The sequence below is a fragment of the Equus quagga genome, chromosome 4, assembly GCF_021613505.1.
Source record: "Equus quagga isolate Etosha38 chromosome 4, UCLA_HA_Equagga_1.0, whole genome shotgun sequence".
NCBI classification, from domain to species: Eukaryota; Metazoa; Chordata; class Mammalia; order Perissodactyla; family Equidae; genus Equus; species Equus quagga.
Window position 1 is genome coordinate 107,064,467 of NC_060270.1, and position 21,499 is coordinate 107,085,965.

The following is a 21,499-nucleotide window of genomic DNA, read 5'->3' on the forward strand; positions in this document are numbered from 1 at the left end:
GTTAAATGAAGCAAGGTTCTGCTAATATACAATATGCACAACTAAAATGGGATAATAGTATATGGATTGTATGTTCCTTACATTTTCTGTGTTTTGGACACTAGCATTTTATGATTCATATCCCTAAATGTGACAAACACAATGTTAACGTCTCTTATTTGAATATTTCAGTGGTTTTCTCTTGTTATAATGGATCGCCATCTATTTTATGACTTCTTGGTGGAAATGGCAGCATTCTTAATTTGGTGACGTTGGCACTGATTTATCAGGTTTCTGTTACTCTCTTTGAATTGTATATTCATATTTTCAGTTACTTTTACATCTCCCCCAGTTTGTCAGACAGAAAGTGGGATGTTTTTATATATAAAAGCAGACTAGATTAAAACTGCTGGAGAATCAAAGAGAGATAGGATTGCATAATGATTAGAAGGAGGGACATTGGAGCTGAATTCTAAACCTGGCCCTTTCACTTATGAACTTTATAAGCTGCAATCAGATAATAAACATCACTAAGCTTCAGTTTTCTCTTTGTAAGATGAGAATTATAACATTAATATTAACAAAATAAAGAATATCCTGCCTTATAGGGTCAATGTAAGGAGTAACATAATGTATACAAATTACTAATAGGTCAGTGTACGGTAGCAATTATTATTATGTGCAGATGGTGGATTTAAAAGAGAATAACAAAAGGTATGTTTATTTGCCCCATTGTATATTTAACTTTAATATGGGGAAACAATATATGCATATTGCATTATGTTAGCACAATTGACCACAAATTTATTTTGGGAATATACTAATTTGAAAGGTAAAAAATTCTAAAGTATCCTAGGGGTAAATTTTTCAATTATTCTTTCCCCTAAAAGAAAAAAATTCCTTAGAAATGGACATAATTTATAACCACAAATGATGAACATTAAAAAATGCTATAATGTAGTATTATCTAATATATGTAATAGATCTAGTCCATGTGGTCTAAGATTTACCACTGACTTTTTTCTCTTTTCTCAAACGGAATTGGCTCAGAACTTTTCTAAGATTCCTTCCTGTGCTAAGCTACTGCTACTACTATGCGGTCAGCTCCTCAAGAGCAGCAGGAACAATAATCCCTTACATGTTTTCACCACTTTGTAGTTTACTGCATCTCATTAGATTCTCACAACAACCCAGTTAGGAGGCATCCAAACCCTGTTCTTCTTCAGATTATAATGGGAGAAAATGAGCACAAGAGCACAAGGATCATTTCAAAGCCATATGGCTTTGGCATATGGGCAGGACAGGGATAGAAATTGGCCCCACATCCAGGGCTTTTCCTTTAAGGTGTCACTGCTGTGAGAATCTTTGTGCGTTTCTCTCGGTGCCATTTTTAAGGATCTAGAATAGGACCTTGAACATCGTGGCTGTTTAGTAAATACTTTATCCATTACTTAACCACAAAAAAACAAGACAGGAAATAAGTAATCTCATTTTTCCAACACGACTTAATCTTAATTTTCTTTATGAGTTCCTCCTCTTCCTCTATAGCAACAGATCACTTAAAATGTGCTTTCATGTAGTTTCTTTGGGGTAAACATTCAATCAATTTCAAGTATTTTTGTTTAATCAGCAATCACAATTCCCTTTTTGATTACTTTCCTCTTCTTAACCATTATTCCTTCCCTATGTCCACCTCTCACTTCTCATTTCACAGGGCTTCCTTGTACTATCACTCAGAAGTGACAAGGAGGAAAGAATCTAGAAAACAAACTGGCTTACGCACCCAGGTACTTGCTAACTGAGAATTCTTGAAACCTGAATTCGTGAGAAGCTGGAGACTTTCACCCTCTCTATCCTGGCTATGTCACTATGCTACCTTTTTACAGAGGCAGGATCTTCATATATTTTCTATCATTCATCAAATTAAGAATACACTATGTACCTTTGGGTTAGAATGATCTGCAAACATTAATGAGCATTTTCTTTCCCCTCCTCAAACACCTGGGGAGGGATAGGTGACTATGCATGCCATTCTGATGCCGAACACAATACAAACTCCTTTCGTCACTCCTTGCAACCATGCTCTTAGATCAAATGCCTTAGAAGCATTCAGTCCTATTTGGGGCTGGACAGTTCTTCATTTTGTAAAACGGTTCCAGGTGTTACAGCAGGTGTTTCATCACTGGGCCCTGGGTACTAAATACCAAGAGCACCACCTATTCCCTCCAAACTTTCAATCCCTCTAGAGACAGCTAACACCTCTGGTTGAGAATACTTGACATACTGGGTGTTCTTGTTCTCGTATCTTTCCCAGTTGCTTTCCTGCCCATTCCCAAACCTGACTAGTTCATCATTGAATGCGATCCTTTGCTACCATTTATCTTTGTTCTTAGCTATACATTTTTGCTCTATATTTAATTACATATTTTTTCCAGTTGTAATGAGATATAATTGACATATAACAATGTGTATATTTAAGATGTACACTTATACATTGTAAAATGATTACCACCATAGCATTAGCTAATGCCTCCCTCATGTTACATAATTATTATTTCTTTTCTGTGGTGAGAACATTTGAGATTTATTCTCTTAGCAACTTTCAAGTATATAATACAGTGTTATTCACTATAATCATCATTTAGCTCTACATTTTTGTATGGAGTAGAGGGAAAGCCTCAGAAAGAAGAAAATCAGAATCCATTCAATTATTGTTACAAGTAAACACTTCACAGATATTCCCAATATTTCAGGTGAATGCAAAAGTAAAAAAAATTATACATGAATTTCTGGAAAACCAATGGAAAATTGAATAGATCGTTATAAAGTTATCAAAGCATATCCTTAACCTTAAATTTTGGTGGGATTGGGAGTAGGCATAATCTTTTCTGAAGAGGGGAATAATTTTTAACACTTGAAGCTGTGGGAATTTCACCTAACCAATTTCAATATCATACTATTAAGAATCCTACAAAAATGGGGGTCAGGAAATCAATCAGTTAAGATTTTTTAAAAATAAATTTGAAGAACATTCATTGTAAGACACCTCAGGGGTAGGCCCTCTTTAAATCTCAGGCCAAAGAGTCTGCATAATTATGTCACAATTCACCACCTATAACTCCTACCTGCTCCTTACCCCTTCCCACATTCTATCATCCCACTCACTTTCTCCAATATTTACTTTAATTCTCAGCATCAAAAACACAGGAAAGAAATTAAAATAGCAAGATGCTACTATCTCTAGGTCTGAACTGTCATGGAACTCTGAAATGGAAATATTAACCACTTAGTAGCTTAAAAAGGACATAGATGTGTTAATAACAAAAAAAATGGGGAAAAAAGAATAATAAAGCTACCTTGTGGCTAATAGCACAATTCTTGTGCAAAATTAAAGATGAAAGGAAACATCTTCAAAGTAATGAAGGCAGGAAGAGCAGGGAAAAGGTTTCCTCTCTTTTGAAATTTTAGGCAGAGAAAGCTGATTTACGTTTAGGATTTTAGTACTTTTTAGTGTGGTTTTTATAGTGAATTTGTGTTTAATCAGGTTTGTAGAATGAATGACAATTCTAATCAAAGAGTGGAAGACGGTCAAACAGGCAAAAAATGACTGAACGCTATAAGCAGAGTTTGATGATACACTTAAAGAACAGCTAGTGTATTTAGGGACTGAATGTGCTGCAGTTTTTCATGGACATTATAAAGACTGAGAAAGAAGGATTTATTGCAATATTTTATAAAGAAAATATCTGTCTCCACTTATTAGATTTAAACCAAGAAGAACGAAGATCCCCAGATAGTAAAAGCTTAACTCTGTGAAGACAAAACCAAAATGGATCATTTTCACTAAGCAGTCGTGTTATCACTATTTACTTCTTTGATTAAAATATTCAAGTCCACATGCCAGACACAAAGGGCTACAAAAATGTGTAGCTATTATATTATCTCTATGAAACTTGCATTGTAGAAAAGGAACTTGTAATCTGATTTCATTCTGTAACAAGAAACTCAGCTACTGACTTATGAAAGTAAACTGTAGATAGTCTATCTGAACTTTGGACTTTGTCCCTACTGTGAGTTTCTCACTGACGCATTTGGGAAATTTGATGTAGATGCCGTATTGTCATTGAACAGAGGGATGTTTCTTTACTACCTTAATTAATGCCTCCAGAAGGCTCAAATATGTATACCATATTCCTAAAAGGAAAGAGCATGTATGCATGTATACACACAGATATACACATATATTATGAATAATATATGTAAAATGTAGCATACAGAAATATATAAGTACAGAAATATATATATATATATATATATACACGCATCACACATACATACATGCACATACAGGAATCGAGTGGGACAGTTATTTGCAGTGTATAGAACATTGTATTAATTTTTTAAAAGAGACCCAAGGAAAACATGTAAATTTTGGCATCAGTTGTCTTAGCATGTTTATATAGGTGACTTTTATATCGATTTCTATGTGTTCTTGTGTGTTTGAAAACTATTTAAGTAAATACAAGCAACACAATATATGAACAAACAAACAAATAAAAGCAACGGGAACTATCATTTCCAGAAAAAGACGAACATTATTCTCACAAATAGTGCAGTGAGAAGTCAAGAAGAGAGGAAGCATCTCCCAGATTCCAGAATCGTGGTAACTCCTGCCTGTTCTCTTCTCATCCACGCCGTTTGGGATATCAGTACTTCTGAGCGTAGCTCCCAACTTCAACATGTTCTCGTATCAGTTAAGCGCTTGTTTAGGTTAAATCTGTGAAAGCACTCTCAAACCCCCTGCCTGAAATAAGACTAAAAGAAATGAAGAAAAAACAGAGTTTGAGAGCAAGAGAAAGAACAAGTGAAAGAAAGCATAAACAACAGGAAGAGTGTACGCAAATCCTATGATTTGTGTCAGGGTTATAAACACAAGAACATGTTTTCACACACACATACAACTAAACTAAATTATGGGAAGATAAATATAGACACTGGAAAAATTGTCAATCATAAAAAAATCAAAATTAATTTCAACAGAGTCAGTAATAATACATTTGATTAAAAATTACAGGAGTAAGGGGCCAGCCCAGTGGCATAGTGGTTAAGTTTGTGTTCTCCACTTTGGTAACCTGGGGCTCATAGGTTTGGATCCCGGGAGCGGACCTACACACCACTCGTCAAACCATGCTGTGGCGGTGTCCTACATACAAAATAGAGGAATATTGGCACAGATATTATTAGCTCAGGGCCAATCTTCCTCACCAATAATAATAATAGCAATAATAATAATTTACAGGGATACAACATGGAAGGAGAGAGAAGCTAAATTATAAAAAGAAAATAATGGTAAATCTGGGTGTCACAATACAAGTGAATGGAAAAGAGTCTTTTACTTTATTAGAAAACAAAATATAAGTTTGGGATGTTATGATAACAGGGTTATAGGTGTCACAAACCAACTTTAAGTAAATATTCATAAGGAGGCTAGCAAATTATGCAAAATAATCATTATTTAGGAAAGTAAAATTATTTCTTATTTAAAACACTTGCTTTTATAGAAAAATATAGAAATCATTATAGTATAAAAATATTAATTGAAGTTGAGTTCTTCTCATTCTTATAATACAAAATGTGACTGATAAACCATAAAAAAGCCCATTGTTTTAAAATTTAAAACAAAACCAAAATCCAAAATGGCTTGAGTTTCTGTTTCTGCCCCTTTTCATCTGTTTAACCATGACTGTGTCCCTTACTCCCTTTGAATCCACTTTTTCTCTGTATAAAATATGCAGAATAATATCTGGTTTACAGGGTAGAGCAAATAAGATAATTTATATATAAGGTTTATAAGCTGCAACATATGTATAAAAATATATATATCTTGACTCTTATTTGTTAAACTAAATTAATTTACTGACAAGAGTCATCTCTATAATAAAAACACAAGTCAATCAATATTTTTTATTGACAATAACTGTAAAAGTATGAATTTTACTCATAAATATGTTGATAATTACCGTAGCAGAAATCTGTTCTGCCACCTGAACATCCATTCCCATCTTTTAGCAGCAGATCCTGGATTTGTTTTGGGAAATTCTCTCTTCCTCATTGAATGTAGCGTTGATGACACCATCTATGAGACTCCATATCCTCTTGGCCAAGGGTTAGACACGTGACCTAAGATTGGCCAATGGGACATGCTTCCAGGAACTTTGACATTGAACAGTGACCAAACTTGAAACCAAACCGGAAAATAATTGTAATTTCTGTTTCCAAAATTCTGCCCTGAAAAGACTGGCCCTTATTTCCTGCTCTTGAATCCTCAGCCTAGACAGTTCTTTTTCCTGTTGTTTCTAAGTTCTAGTCCTTCAGCCACTCCTTCCTCCGTGAACCACTCCTTACCTTTCCCATGTATTTCATTTTTAGTAAATCAGCCAGAGTTGGATTCTGTTGCTAGCCTCCAAAGGAGGACCTTGATACAATAATTACTTTTAAATGAAAATCCAATGTATCTCTAGCTTATAGATATATACTTGACCTACTATTTACAACATTAATCAATTGGGCATGTAATATCAATTTTATTTCTTCTAATTTATAAATGCATAAATAAAAGAAGTGTAAGCAATAACACAAAACATAAATAAAGGTTTAGAAATTCAGACCTAATTTCTACCCGAGCTTTGCTATACTCTCCATCTCCCCTTTCTTCCATTTTATTTTTTAAATTAATTAACTAATTAAATTTTTTGTGAGGAAAATTGGCCCTGAGGTAACATCTGTTGCCAATCTTTTTCTTTTTGCTTGAGGAAGATTGTCGCTGTACGTCCAAGCCTGGGATGCGAACCTGTGAACCTGCGGCTGCCAAAGTGGAGCCTGTGAACTTAACCACTATGCCACCAGGCCAGCCCCATCCCCTTTTCTTCCTTTTAGTGTTTACTGTTCTGTGGGGAAAAAGTAGAATAGGGAGAAAAAAATCTGAGAAAATTTAGCTCTGCTTCCACCTACCTATTTGGCACTACCTAGAAAGTACAGGTAGATTGTTAAGCCAGTAGAATGCATCTCACTGATATAGGTTTGGATTGTGCTAGCCATTCTAACTTGTGCATGAGCCCCTGTAAACATAGTAATTTATCCTGTACAGAATATATCTCATTGCAGGCTCTAGGAGGAGGCAGATAGCATAAAGATGAATATAAGGAAAATGCTTTAAGTTATCAAGTTGTACTTAGAAGGAAAAAAACCCACAACTATCCCTTCATCTTGCTGACATGGCAAAGAAAGAAACCACATACAGTATAATTTTAATAAGTAGCAGTCAATATTGCAGCCAATACCTCTTTGCAAAAGTGAGGATTAGGAAACACAGGTAGTTTGTAGATACATAATACTACTATCCCGTTAACTGTGAAAACTATAATTTTTCATTTAATGACTCAACTGATAAGAATAAGTTTCCTTTAATGTGCTGTAAACAGGGCACCATTACAATTAATTTAATTTCCTTCCAGTCTTATAAGAAATATAACTGACATAGCTCCTTAAAGTGTTTTAGTTGTGGAAACTAAAATAATCCAGATGGAACAAATAATTGTCAATCTTCTAGACTTGCTTGGGGAGGTAATTGTCAATAAAAAGAAATAATATAGTGCCAGCGCAGTGACTTCTAGTTCTCTGTATTCTCCAGAGTTCTGATACAGTGCAGGCAATTGACAGATGCTCACATCTATTTCTTGACTAGTCTTGTCAAAGTACTGGCTGGAGAGGTCTGCATGAAGTTATTTTGATTACATCTAAAAACGATTTTCAGAATAGTCCTTTAGGAAAAACTGTAGGATGCTGGATAGCGAATAAAGATAACTTCAAAATGCAGCATTTTCTCATTGAAGCTTCTTCTTTTCTTGCCTTTTTCTTTGAAAAAGAGAAAACACCAACCTTGAACATACGTTTCACTGAATATTTGTACATCTGCTATTATGAAAACGAGAACTATTAAAAGGTACCTGAGACTGTGCTTTAAAAAGTAGCTTTGGAATATTTTGTAAGAGAATATTTTATCTCAATGAAAACAGAGTCCCAACAGAGGAAAGGTTAGAAGGGACTATGAAAAATGTTTGGGGATGTGCTGTGCTCAAATGTAATTTATTATGCATGATTTGAGGATGCCAAATCATCAAGTTTAGCACACCAGCCCTTTTGGTTTCACAGAACTCGGAAAGGACATGGAATCCTTCACATTTGTTTCTGCTGTTATTAAAATAAAACTCATCTAGCTTCTCAAATTTCTTTCCAGCGAATCAGAACAGGGTTGCTCGTCAAAATGTGTTATGTATGAGGGTGAAACATGTAATGGCAAACAAGTTAGATAAATGGATTAATATACATAATCACTTACACGTTTAATCATTAGCTGAGAGAATCTGAATTAACATTTTGTATGTGACACATGATGTTGTGTCTAAAGGCAGGAAAAACCCCACTAGTTTCTTTGCACCCAGGTGACTGCTAACTCCCCATGGTAGTAATCAAAGCCCCAGTTAATGTATTTTTCTGAAAGGCTATTTTTTTGAGGATGCTGATTAATTTCAAATACAAATATTATGTGGAGAAATTGAATTGTTAGAATCTAGTTCAAAATTCGTCCACACACCTACCTTTAATACAAAGTCACAGCTAGTATGGAAGCACTTTTCATGCAGCTGTACGAATACGCCTTCCATTTACATAAGACTAGTATTGACCTTCTCAGAAGATAAGACGTTAACAGTCTGTTTTTGTTTGACCATTGAGGAGATCTTGTTAAGTGTCTAAGCATATTTTCTGAAATTTGTCAATAATTCCACTTATTTTTGAATTAGGTAATGTTAAAGGAAAATAGTGGATGTTTTTATAAAAGAAAGACTCAGTTTTCTACGTAGGACTTTTAATCTCATGACAATCACTATGTGACATTAGGCTGGTAAGTTATTTTGATAATTAAAAAGAAAATCATAAAATAAAGTATTAAGTTTGGGGTGCATATATATGTTTAAATTATAAACAAAATATTTGGTTATATTATTGAATAATTGCTTATTATTTCTCTAATAAACACGGTGAAAGTACTTTTAAGTTGATTTCATATTAAACATGAGCCTTCCCTATATTGGGAAATGTATTGTAATTTTAAATTATGCGATCAAAACCTAGAGGAAGCTATGCCAAAATGTGTTATAAACATGAGAAAGCACTCATGTTTGAAAAACATGTCAAAGATTATAATTTGATTTTTCTGTCATTGAGGTATATTTTGATGTATTTTGAAAGCTAAATGATTGCAAAAAGAAAAAAAGCCGAGTTTTCACTGTTTACAAACATCATTCCCTGGACTTCAAAGTAAGAGATTGACATATTGTAAATGATAATTCAGCACAGCTCTGCTTCCCATAAATTAACATTTATAATGTAACTTTGAAGAAAATAGGCATTTTAGCATCACTGACTTTTTAAGGGCACAAGGCCACAATGTCGAAGATGGGGGGGCGGATTTATTAAGGTGAATAGACATGGTGGAAGATTTATAGTTGTGGGATCCGCCCACCTCCACAGTCTCACTATGCCTTATTTACTGAATTTATAAACTCAAGCTTATCTGCAGATATAAAACTCTAAGACCTTTGAGCAGAAGTCAAATAGAAGGTGCCATGGGATGGAAAAGAATTATTATTCCGAGAAAATCTTGTTTTTGTCTTTTTCGTACTGCCATTTATCTTTCTCTGCCCATCAATTGATAAGTACTAGAAAGCAGGGAAAATGTTGTTTTCAGCATACTGATGATTTTATTTTATTGGTGTTAAGTTTCTCTTGGCTATTGGTCCTCTTCATCTTTTTTATTTCCTTCCATCATCTTTCTCCCCAAGTAAATACAATGTAGGAAACCACAAAGGACTAAATTTATTTTTTAAAAATTTTGCGATATTGGTTATAGTAATAAATGTGTATGGATGTGAATAAAAATCCAGACCTATCTAGAAATTCCTCGTAACAGTGAATCTGTAAAGACTGTCAAGGTTGGCCTAGCTGTGTAAAAGTGGTGTTAACTGTATCTTTCTTTAGGAGACCACCTAAAACATCTACGTGAATTGAAAATGTGCAATTGTTATGACCCACACTTCTGCTTCTAGGAATCTACTCTAGAATATACTTATCATATACTGAAAGAGACAGATTCAAAGATGCTCATTTCAGACTGCTGAGTAATACTGAAATATTAGAAACAAACAATACATATGTCCATCAATAAAGAAATAAACCAATAAAATTTATCTGTATACATAAAAATATTTTACAAATGTACACATTCATAAAAATTAACTGTCTGTAGAGATTAGTGTAGAAACATCTTTCAAACATTATAGGGTGAAAAAACCGAGTTACAGAAAAAGCATGCTATCCTTTATGTAAATTAACAAAAACACACAAAATAAAACTGTACATTTACCCTGGGTAAATATTTAAAGTTTTAAGAAAGGGAATGGGAGAATAAACCATAAACACATAGCAATGGAAACTTCTAAACAGGAGTCAAGTAGATTGCAATTGAAAGAGATAGTCAAGTGAGCTTTACATTCTGTTGTCTGCTAGCAATTTCTACTGGCTACGTATTCATATAGTCTTTATATAATTTTAATATATATCAAGTAGAGTTATATTCAACTGCATGTGATATAAACATCAGAAATTGTTGTGGTTTAAAGAAGGTAGAAGCTGATGTCTGTATCACAGGAAAGAGGTTAAGTTACCAGGGCTTGAATGGTAGCATCATGGTGTCATCAGGCACTCAGCCACCTAATTTTCTTCTCTGCTTTCTCAGAATTCTTCTTTTAACTCATGATCCAAAATGATTGTTGGAGCTTTAGTTATCATTTTTGCATTCTAAACCAGCAGCAGGAGATGGGGTTCATAAAGACATATCTCCATCCTTTTTAGGAATACAGACTAAGCTTCGTTTCCATCTCAGCAGCCAGGTTTAGTTGCACAGTACCCCTTGATGCCAGGGATCCTGAGACATGTGCCTTTCTAGCTTGTTCAGGTAAAACATAAGGAGAGAATGGGTGTAGGAAAGCAATTTGGTTCTTAGTTAAAGATAGAAAGAGAGAGACATGCAAAAGTGAGTAGTAGGTAAATTTGAGTTGGGGGATACGGATGGCTAATTTTTTTTATATTTTTTATATTTAAAAAAATTCCCTTATACTTCAAAATAAAAGTATTAAATTTGTCTTTAAAAAAATTAATAGCCCAATCTTGTCAGCAATATTTCACCTATGAATTGTAGATAATAAGGCCACCTACCACACGTTCCAAAGTTTTCAGAGTTGCTGGGGCTTGGAGCAAGAAGCTGTCAGTGCGAATGCTGACGGCCAGGGAGTTATGGATGGTCACCGACAATACGTGCTATGGCTGTCCTGAGTTTGAGAAGATGCCTCCAATAAGCCTGTCCCTGTGGGTGAATATTTGGTTTACACTCCTTTTAAAGATGATCAAGAGGGGAATAGTTATTGTTATTGGTGATTGGATATTGAAAATTTAAGGTGTAGAGCAGGTATGATTTCACTCCTTCGATTTAATTAACTCACACTCATCTTCCATCATGCAGTAAAGGGAACACTTAAAATTTCTAAAATTTGTTATTCAAGCACTGTTCCCAGGGGAGCATTACCAAGTATGTATCTTTGAGCATGAGTTAGTGCTGTGGCACTGAGATGACAGAGCATCACTGTGCATAGGTGTGCTTCTCTGAAGCCACTTTCTCCGGAGTACCCAAGCACAAGGTGGATTGCTAGTTGTAAATTCTAGAATCTCATCTCTTCATTTCCTCCTCTTGTCCCCAAATACACAGAGGAAATATGAAAAATATACACTGAGATTATGGATTATTTGGTTGTGAATGATATTAAATACTGGTTTTGTTTGCTTATTTTTGCTTTAAAACTCTCTCTCCGCCCCTCCCCCGCTCCCTCCCTCCCTTATATATCTCTTTCAAATAAAGTAGACATTACAGATATAGCTAAACTCATCATGTATTTCTCCCGTCTCTCAGAAAAAGACATGGCATTTTTTTGTATTTATATAAATAATAAAATCATAAACCTATCTTTTTCAATAAACCTATCCTTTCTTTTTCTACTCATGATGCTTTGGAAATGCATTTATGTTGATACATGTAGATCTAGCTAGATTATTTGATTTAATAGCTGCTTTTTTCAAAATGATGTATGTCATTACCTATCTCTTACCGGAAACTAGTATATATAAAATGTGTATCTGTGTTATGAATGTTTGTCTATCTATTTTGGTAGCCTTTATTTAGCCAGTCTCCTGTTTAGTATTAGATAGACTATGTAACTGAAAATTGGGCACTCTTACAGTAACAGATTTTGACAGCTTTTTAAATAAAATGATTTGAGGATATTAGAATGCTTTTAGGTCTATAAATTGTTCAGGAACCTCACCACCTTCTTGTGTAATATTTTTGATTTTGATCAATGACATTTTCCACTTATTTATATGAATATTCCATTATTTCATGAATGCTTTCCATTGTTTACATTCAATGCCTGGTTTATTGATCCAGTGTAGTCTATTGTATTTTCATTCCAAGTCATCTGTCTCAATCACTTGACTGAGCATATTTAAAGGGATTTGAGGTGGCATGTCCTTCTGGCTAAGACTATCACCCATTTTGTCAGACAGTTTTAGTTCAAGACATTTGTTTGAATAAAGTCGTCTTGTTGACGCATATAAACAGATATTCCACTCAGAATGTAAAATTATATATAATCAAATGAGCAAATAAGAGTAATTGTTCAGTAGCAATATGACATCCAGCAATATAACCAACTAGCCAAGAACAGTTCCCAAAGCTTAAACTTAGGTGCAGATGTATGTATATTTTACACTAAATGTGTTAAGTGACAAATGGACAAAGTGGCTAATATAAATCCTGGGTAAAAGAAATGAGAAATCTGAAGATACTGAATGTTGATGAAAAATATTTATTGAACTCCCACTGAATACATGTGTAGCACTTAATTACATTTAGTGGGAAAATACAAAAAAATAGGAGACGCATTCTGGACCTGGAAGAAGTCTATAATTAAGTATGAGCATAAAATGAACTAACACAAAGGACGTACTTAACAGGCATACATTGATATTGTGGAAACTGTGAATTCTCTATGTTATCTTGAATTATTGGTATAAGCTCTTTCACCTAAAAGAATTTTTAGTTAACTGAAATATTGATATGGCAATTATGTTTAATGTAATCATTTAAATGAAAACCATATATAAAAGAGGACATCATTTCTAAACAGATAATATTCTGTGCAATTTTCTATCAGTTATTATATTTGCTGTAATGAAATAAGTTTTCTGTCTCCTTTTGTGATGTCAACACCTCTGCTTTTGTTTCCCTATTACAAAGGGTACTGAGGAGAAATTGCTAGTGTGTGTTCCTACACGGGAGTAAAGATGTTAAAATATATTAAATTGAAGAGTAGGGATTTTTCTTTTTTTTCTGAGGAAGATTAGCCCTGAGCTAACATCTGCTGCCAATCCTCCTCTTTTTGCTGAGGAAGACTGGCCCTGAGCTAACATCTGTGCCCACCTTCCTCTACTTTATACGTGGGACACCTATCACAGCATGGCTTGCCAAGCAGTGCCGTGTGCGCACCTGGGATCTGAACCAGCAACCCCAGGCCACCAAAGCAGAACTTGTGAACTTTGCTGCACCACCGGGCCAGCCCCAAGAGTAGGGATTTTTAGAGAGAAGGGCCCGTGGTTCAAAAGTTTGGGCAACAATATATTAAGTAAAACTAAATAGCTCTATTTGTTTTAGAATTACTCACAGCCTATAAAATGTTAAAACCTTCAAGATGAGCATTTTGTTTGCAATATTTCACCAATTTGATTAGATCATAGAACTCATATTGGCATCTTGGAGGCATTGGTGTTGCACGAAACAGTTTTGGAAACGTTCTATACATCGTCCCCCATTTATACATGAGTGACTGACCTCACAATTTGACTCCTTTGTCTATAAACATCTTTAAATTAAGAAAAAGTAAAAATTAATTAAAAAAATTAAAGATTGCTTAGGCTATTCTAGGTACTTTGGATTTTTATGTAAAATTTTCAAATCAGCCTGTAAATTTGTACAAAAATGCCTATTTGGATTTTGGTTAGTATTACAATGAAACTATAGATCAGTTGGGAAGAGTAAACATCTTAATGATATTGAATCTTCTAGTTTATGAATGTGGTATAGTTATCTATTTATGTAAATTGTCTTTAATTTCTCTCAGTAATATTTTGTGATATGTAGACTCAAGATCTTGAACATCTTTTGTTAAATTTATTTCTGGAAATGTCAATTTTTATGAGACTAAGTAAATAGTATCTTTTCAAAATTTCAATTTCCTACTTAAAAGAAATGAATAAATTATTGTATATTGACTTCATATCCTGAGAGCATGCTAATTTTATGTATTAACTCTAGGATTTTCTTTTGTAGAGTCTTTAGAACTTTCTATGTAAGCAAACGTGCTGTCTGTAAATGAGACAAATTTATTCCTTCTTTCCCAATGTTGTTCTTAGATTTCACTGCCTTAAACCTTCAGTACAATTTCTATAAGAATTCGGAGTGGACAACCTTACATAGTTCCTGATCTTAGAAAATAATCACTCAATGTTTCACCACAAAGTGTAATATCAGCTGTAGGTTTTTTTAGATGCCCTCTTTCAAATTAAGGAAATTCTCTTATTTTCCAAGTGCGCTGAGAACTTTTTTTTTTAATGCATGAATGTTGAATTTTGTTCAAGGCTTTCTCTGTATCTTTTGAGCTGATTATGAGTTTTTATTCTGTTAATGTGGTGAATTACATTATTGATTTTCACTTATTGAACTAATTTTTCATTCCTGCGATAATTCTCACTTAATCACAATGTATTTTTATATAGCTCTGTGTTTGATTTTCTAGTATTTTGTTAAGGATCTTTGCATGTTTATGAGGGTTGTTGATCTATAATTTTCTTGCAATGTCTTCATCAGATTTTGGTGTCAGGACTGTGCTGGCATCCTACAGTAAGTTGGGAGATATCCTCCTCTTATCTATTTTCTGGAAGGGGTTTTGTGAGATTGATATTATTTTTTCCTTAAATATCTGACAAATTTACCAATGCAAACCATTGCCTCTGGAGCTTTCATTGAGATTGGGTTTTTAATTATGAATTTGATTACCTTTATAGGTAAAATGCTATTTTGATTATTTCATTCTAAGTCAGTTTTGATATCTTATTTTTCAAGAAATTTTCCCTTTCTTTTAAGTTTCCAGGTGCATTGGCCTAATGCTATTTATAATATTCCCTTATAATGATTGTAGGTTCTATAGTGATATCACGTTCTTTACTCCTGTTATGAATATTTTGTTTTATTTATCTTATTTCTTGATTTGCCTTACTGGATGCTTATCAATTTTATTAATCCTTCCAGAGAACCAGATTTTGGCTTGGTTCATTCTAATATTTGTTTGTATTTCATTGAGTTTTTTCCTTTTATATTTGTTATTTCTTTATTCCTACTTACTCTGGATTCAGTTTGTTTTCCTTTATCTAGTTTTGTAAGTTGTAAACTTTGATAATTTATTGTAAATCTTTCTTTCAGTTCAAATATAGACATCTAAAGTTATATATTTCCCTCTAAGTTCTGCTTTAACTGCATCCCACACATTTTTCAATTTGTGTTTTCATTATCATTTTCTACAGATATTTCTTGATTTCTCATAACCTTTTTTTCATCAAAGGATTTTTTTAATTGCCTTTAAATTAATAACTGGGTCAAGTATCAGCATGTCACTAGCAGAAAACTACTATTCCTGCTATGGGAATAAAAGTTTTTGTTTGTTTTACCAAAAGACCTGAAGATCAGATCAATAGGTTTCAAAAGAAATTGAGAAGTGCTAGCCTGGTGTGGGGGTAAAGTAGACTGGGATGTTAAGGGGTGCAGAATTCAGGCTATATAAAAGAAACTTTATTGATATGTGGAATTATACCATGACTCATCATTTAATATCCTAGCAAAGATACTTGGAGTCAGTCCTCATATGTTACAATTGAGAAGGTGCCCATGTTTAGAGCCCATGCATAGTGTCCATTCCTGCCCTTATTACTACTCCACTCAGAGGCCTGTCATATGCCTATCACACAACATCAGAAAGGGAGGGCTGGGGAAAAGGCTGGCTGCTCTTCACAGGACTCTTTCTATTTGGTTACTATGTGTTTCCCCTGTGATGGAGGTGGATGCCTCCGGTGGACTCTAAGAAGTAAAACAAAGATTTGCACACTTTGTGCCCAGTCTCATAAATCCAACATATGCTTAGTTCTCAAAATGTTTTTCTCTTGTTTTCCAATCTTATGTTTTCCAGAACCTTGACCAACTAGTCAATTGATTTAATACTGCTCAAGATTTCATGGCCATCCATATTCTATCCACTTCTCCCTCTATACCAAGTCAACAATCAGGTGTGTAGCTCACATATCTGACTACTAGGAGGAGTTTTCCTCATTTTCTTATTTCAGGGCTACTCCTGAGTATAGCTGGAGATCAACAGCAATCCATTTTTTAGTCTTTCCAGCATGAGGAGACAACCTATCTCGAACGATACCTGGGTAATTTTTTTCCTTGGTCAGCTAGTCATAGGGAACTCCCAATAGGCCAGAGGTGTGACCTGAAGGAGACCTGTGGATATGTGGGGCAACAGAGGTTTATCACTTGGGTTTCTTGGCCACTGGGTTGTTGAAACTTACCTGTGCACTTTGCACCTGCTTGGGCCCAATCCCAAATAATTTCCATCATATATTTTGAGCTTAAGCCGTTTGGGGAAACTCTGTGAGCCAGTGTAGGTCACATATCTCAGAGATATCCCACCCAAGGGAAGGTCAAACTTATTTATATACAAGCTCCTGTCAGTCATTGGTTAGAGGCTGATCTTATGGGGTGCTAATTTGCAGGTACTTCTGGCCTATTGCACAGGTAGACAAAGCAGGTTACAGTATTCAGAGAAAGCTCTCAGGCAGTTAGAAGTTGGCATTTGGTCTGGTGTGAATGAGAAAGAGATGTTGAGTAATAGTTTATATAATTACTAATAGTGATAGATTTTCAGCTAGATTGAAATCGGTTGGAAAATTTTAGAGTACTTTAATTTTTATTTTATTTTTTTGGTGAGGAAGATCAGTGCTGAACTAAAATTTCTTGCCAATCTTCCTCTTTTTGCTTGAGAAAGATTGTCCCAGAGCTAACGTCTCTTCCAACATTCCTCCATTCTGTATATGGGATGCTGCCACAGCATGGCTTGACGAGCAGTGCATAGTTCCAAGCCAGGGATCGAAACCTGCGAATACCGGGCCACCAAACTAGAGTGTGCAGACTTAACCACCATGCCACCAGGCCAGTCCCTCTAAATTTTAAATACTTTAGTTTTTTTTTTTTTTTTTATGAGGAAGATGAGCTAACTGCTGCCAATTCTCCTCCCTTTTCTGAGGAAGGCCGGCCCCAAGCCAACATCCATGCCCATCTTCCTCCACCCTACACGTGGGACACCTACCACAGCATCGTGTGCCAAGCGGTGCCATGTCTGCACCTGGGATCCAAACCAGAGAACCCCGGGCCACCAGAAGCAGAAGGTGTGTAATTAACCGATGCGCCACCAGGCCGACCCCTAAATACTTTAGTTTTTTAAACAGGAATAGGTTATCCCAGTTCAAGTTATAAATAACAGAAGATCTTGCAACAAAATGTTTCCCAGCAGCCATTGTACTCAACTCTCTATATACAATCATTATCAGTTTTTTCCTGACAGTTGTTAATGTTTACAGGCATAAATGCATTCATATGCATTTTATAGTTCTGTTTTCAATCACTTTGTTCTTTGCCGATGTGATAGGAGAAAATAGCATTGTCATTTGTCTTTTTATGAGTAAGGCAGCCCGTCTTTTCAGACATTTACAAACTACTTGAATTTATTTCTCTGTCATTCTCATGTCCTCTGTATATTTTCTACTTTTTCTTGGTCTGTTTTTTTTAATTGTTAGGAGTACTTTCTATATTAAATAAATTAGCCTTGCTTTATGTAATTACCTGTATTTTCCTTTGTGTGTGTGTTTTGCAATGATGAATGCTTCCTTTATCTGTTTTTGAATTTACTGATCTTTTCTTCCCAGTCTTAAAAAAGTTTATTCGTTTCATGGCTTAAAGAAGTCCTCCCATGTTTTCTTTTATTATTTTTATTTCTACATATTTATTATATAAATATTTCTTTTCGTGTAAAATAGGATGTCTATCAAATTATCCTAATACCATTATTTAAAATTTATATTTTGACTGTGAATTTGAAATATAATTGTTATCATATTATATGTTTCTAAATGTAGTTTTTGTCATTTTGGATTTAATAGTCTGTTCTAATAGCCTGTCTATACAATGCCATTTTTAAGTTTAAAAAAGTTTAAATTCACTATCCATTACAGATTTATTAAGTAACCTTAAGCATTCAATGCACAGGTTTTAAAGCACAGATGTATACAACAACTTTACATTCTTCTCGTCATCTATAATTAAATCAGATTTTAAAATATTAGGTACATACTTTTTAATAAAAAAGACTAGAGAAATAAGCCAAATTAACAGGCATTCTAGAGGGTAAAGATTTCTTTATAAAAAGAAGTTTTGTTATTAACATCTTATATCTAAAGCCCTTGTGGTTTCTGATGAGGATCAAGGCTGCCCCAGGAAGAAAAGCCCAAGGCATCCTGCCCTACATAGTGATCTATATCATCCTCTGAGGAAGCATGGGAGGATGTCCTGACCTGATCCGACCTGATTCCTATCCAAAGTTATAGAACCACCTGATAACCAGACCCCACCTGCACTGATATCATTTTAATGGCTTTTTTACATGATCTTTCTTTTGTTTTGTAAACAAATAACTCACATACCTATGCCTTATAAATTTGGCATTGCCCTCAACCCACTGCAGCTCTTCACTGCCCATGGGTCCTGTCCCCATGCTCCTCCATGCTTCTCTCTGAATAAAGGAGCACTACTACCAGACCTTGAGAGTCCAAGAAATCTTTCTTTCGACTCCTCGGCTCACCAAGCCCACATCAGTTTCTACCACTGCATAACTTATTTTTTGTTCTAATGTATTTTTGTCTAAAAGTAAGACAAGTTAACAACTCAAAAATTAAAGCTTAAGTTTATTGCTGTAAGACCCCTGATTAATCTAACTCCATGTGGCTTCATTTATTTTCTGCAGCTAATAATTTAATGTGATAAAATAGAAGGTAGAAATAAATTAGAATACTAACAGTTTCTTTGAATTTAAAATATGCAAGACAGGGGGAGACACTTCTAACATTCAGAAACTTTGATTCTAAGTGTGGCAGATTGCTCATTATATATTCAAACCCTTTTCTCTCCACCTGATTTGCTAAGACCTGAGTTTTCAACAGATGGAGAGTACTCCTTTTTCCAGCCGCAGGGGTCCAATCATGATCAGTCTAAACATGTCAATGTTATCTCAGTCTCTTCCTTCTGCCTGGGGAGGACCACTGTACTGTGAGCAGAATCAGCTAGAGAGCTTCTGAGATTTCTTCTCCCATGAGAGAAGAGTGTTTGCTTGTGCCATCTCTTCTCACTTCTTCTCCTAGCAAAGGTGAGATGCCTGGAGATGTGACAGTCAACTTGTACCCTCAGGGAAAAGCCTTAAAGATCACATAATGGTCATTATTGTCACAGAGATAACATTATGGATCTACTGAAGCAATCACTATATGCTGCAGGAAACTATGTCTTTGGGGGAAGAACCATTACACAACAGAAAATGACTCCCAGGCATACACTTGTGCTTCTTCCTGATTTGATGTATTGACTTATTTAAACATACAATACTGGCAGGGCTATTACAAAATTATTTCAAATGTGGATTCCATGGTCTTCAAAATTTGATGTCAACCCTTTTTGTATGATTCTGTCAGAGCACAGAACACAGACCACCCTGCTGTTTTCAGTATTTAAGCATGTGTGGCAGCCTCTATCATGGTCCCCAATGATCCCTGCCTCCCGGTGTTCATGCCCATGTATACTTGCCTCCTGGTGTTCATGCCCGTGTATACTTGCCTCCTCTTGATTGTGGGCTGGATTTAGTGACTTGCTTCTAGAGAATAGAATGCAGTGGAGCTGATGGGTTTTCATTTCTGAATCAACTTAGAGAAAGACTGTGCCATGTATGTTGGGTGATTTCTCTGGCTCTCTTTTCACTCCCTATTCTGTGCTGTGAGCTGCTGCATAGGAAAAACACTCCCTGTGTTTCTCCTTTACTCTCGTACTACTACCTCACTCATACTTCTGACACCAGATGTGTGGGGATTTTCCCATACCCAGCAATTATCTGCAACATCAGCTGGGTGTCCTCCAATTCAGTTCAATTCTGACACTAACTGGAATTAGCACAGACCCTACAGGTTAAGGGCTTAGTTCCACAAGAGTGCCCCCAACCCTCAGCTCCCTGCCCACTTCAGACTCCAGTCACAAGTAGTAGGCCCCAGGTTACACACAACTTCTGTCTGACTTGGTACAAATTGGGGCTTTCCATGACTCTCTCCTTGGATTTCATCATTTGCTAGAAGAGCTCACAGAACTCAGAGAAACACTTAAGTTTAACAGTTGATTATACAGTAAAGGATATGATAAAGGATATGGGTGAACAATTAGATGAAGAGATACATAGGGCGACCTCTGGAAGGGTCCCTAGTGCAGGAACTTGTGTCCATGTGGAGTTGGGGTATGCCACCTTCCTGGTACACAGATGTGTTCACCAACCCAGAACCTCCCCGAACCGTGTACTATTGGGTTTTTTTTTTTCTGGAGGCTTCATTACATAGGCATGATCGTTAACTCCATTTCTAGCCCCTCTCCCCTCTCTGGAGAATGGGGGGATGAGGCTGAAGGTCTCAAGCTTCTACTCATAGCATAGTCTTTCTGGTGGTCATCTCCTATCCAGGAGCTCACCAAGAGTCACTTCATTAGAACAAAAGACATTTCATTGCCCAAGAAATTCCAAGGGATTTGGAAGTTCAGTGTCAGATGCTTCTATCACTCAGGTAATTACAAAGGTCTTAGGAGCCCTGAGTCAGGAACTGGGGTCAAAGACTAAACGTTAGAACAAAAGATTCTCCCAGTACCTCTATTTACAAAGGTGTTAGGAGCTCTGTGTCAGGAACCATGGAGCAGAGACCAATATATAGATTTCTTACATTTCACAACTGCCCTAAGGGATGACCACGTAACTAGGAGCTTATGTTTCTGGCCAATGGCCAGCAAAGACCTGAGCACTTCCTAACACTTACATGACTGAGCCTAAAAGCAGATCCTCCCCAACAGAGCCTTAAGATGACTACTATCCAGACAACACCTTGATTA